Genomic DNA, 2,104 nt, shown 5'->3' with positions numbered 1-2,104 from the left:
CCCAGTTAGTATTTGGAAAGGAATCCAGGCTTGTTACAACAGGTACATCCAAGGGGATGATGCATGTGAAGAAAGTGTCTGCAGAAAATGACTGGAACCAAGTCTCCCATTGGAATCTTTTTGTAGGTGATTTCCTCGTCAGAATTTCTACTATCTCAGCACCAGTATCAAGGAGTTCTCATTCTGCTAAATTGTCCTCTGGGTCTACAATTGCAATAATAACTTTCCTGTGGAGCAAAAACCTAACCTTTGTCAAACATTGTGACTATTATAAAACTCTCTTAAATTTACTTGCATCTTTCTTTTCATGGTGATGATACCAGCAGGTTTGTCAGCCTTATCTTATCTTCCTGGTTCTTAATATCTCTTCGTATTATCTCTATTGCCTGGCTCTAAATTCAAGAAAGGAGGCGGAGATCTAGATTGAGTCATCAGGCTGCCTCCTGAGTCTATGTATGTCTATTCATAAAATTACCGTAAAAGCATAGATAACGTAACAAAAAAATATATATCATCACCATGTTTTCCAGAATAAATAAATGTTGACACTTTGAAATATCAGCTTCAGGTACTTTTTCTCTTTTTTAAAATAACCAAATAATGTGCATACATAGTCGTTGTTGTTGTTATGTGCCGTCAATACGGATCCCCCTCATAACGACACCTCCTTGGGTTTCCGAGGGCGTATCACTGTGAAAGTAGATTTTCCCGCCTTCCTTCTGAGGAGTAGCTGGTGGGTTTGAACTGCCAGCCTTCTGGTTAGCAGTCAAGGGCCTTAGGCACTACGCTACCAGAGCTCCTTTTAAATTGCCCGGTATCCCTCTTCTTGCTTCCCCACATAATGTGTGCCTCTGCTGCTGCTGCTGCTGTTCCAGGGACCAAGTATTTGATTATCTTATCTCCCCATTTTGCCATCAGATTCATCAACAATATAGATCTTAGAAATCTAACAGGTGTTTCAAAATTCCTGCTCCTGGGGCTGACAGAGGATCCAGAGCTGCCGCTCCTCATCTTTAGCCTGTTCCTGACCCTGTACCTGGTCACTGTCCTTGGAAACCTGCTCATCGTCCTGGCTGTCAGCTCTGACTCCCACCTGCACTCCCCCATGTACTTCTTTCTCTCCAATCTGTCCTTTACTGACATCTGCCTAAGCACAACCACGATCCCAAAAATGCTGGTGAACATCCACACACAGAAGCAGAGCATCTTTTACACAGGCTGCCTCAGCCAGATTTTCTCTGTCATCATTTTTGTTGGCTTGGAAATTTTTCTTCTTGCAGCAATGGCCTATGATTGCTATGTGGCCATTTGTCACCCACTGAGGTACACAGCTATTATGAACCTCTGCTTCTGTGGCCTGCTTATTCTACTTTAATTGTTCATTACCACGGCTGATGCCCTACTCCATAGTCTGATGGTTTTGCAGCTTTCCTTCTGCACAGACCTTGAAATCCCTCACTTCTTCTGTGAACTTGCTCAAGTCCTCAAGCTCGCTTGTTCCAGTACCTGCATCAATAATATCTTGCTATATTTTTTGTTTTGCATAATGGGTGGTATTCCTCTCTCAGGGCTCTTATTCTCTTACACTCAGATAGTCTCTTCTGTTTTGAGAATCCCATCAGCTGGAGGGAAGTATAAGACTTTTTCCACCTTAGGTTTCACCTCTCAGTTGTTTCCTTATTCTATGGGACAGGCTTGGGTGTGTACCTCAGCTCTGCATTTACACGCTCCTCCAGGAAGACAGTAGCCTCAGTGATGTACATTGTGGTCCTTCAAATGATTAATCCTTTTATCTACAGCCTGAGGAGCAGGGACATAACAGTAAGCTTGAGAAAACACATTGGTGGAATAACTTGTTCATGATGTTTCTGATTGCTGTGCCAATATACTAATTATTAAGGCCTGTCACTCATAAACTCGCCTTGTGGGTCAGTATCGATCACACTCTGTTTCTTCATCAACAAAATGGTATAATTGTATTTTATCAGTGGTTTTAGAATATTGTGAAATATTTGACATCATCACTGAAGCTTTTGGTGCTAATAATATAATGAATCTCAGACATTAATATGCTCATAAATATACAGAGAGCTATCTTTCATTA

At 41.6% G+C, this 2,104-nt stretch overlaps 1 pseudogene; it reads left to right on the top strand.

Moving 5' to 3' along the window:
* Positions 1 to 841: 841 nt before the first annotated feature.
* Positions 842 to 1,863, top strand: LOC103213454 (annotated as a pseudogene).
* Positions 1,864 to 2,104: the final 241 nt, after the last annotated feature.

This window comes from Orycteropus afer, unplaced genomic scaffold, assembly GCF_000298275.1.
Source record: "Orycteropus afer afer isolate SDZICR_OR568_19922 unplaced genomic scaffold, OryAfe1.0 scaffold02571, whole genome shotgun sequence".
Taxonomy (NCBI): Eukaryota; Metazoa; Chordata; class Mammalia; order Tubulidentata; family Orycteropodidae; genus Orycteropus; species Orycteropus afer.
The sequence above is the reverse complement of the archived record's forward strand: the minus strand, read 5'-3'. Positions and strand labels throughout refer to the sequence as shown.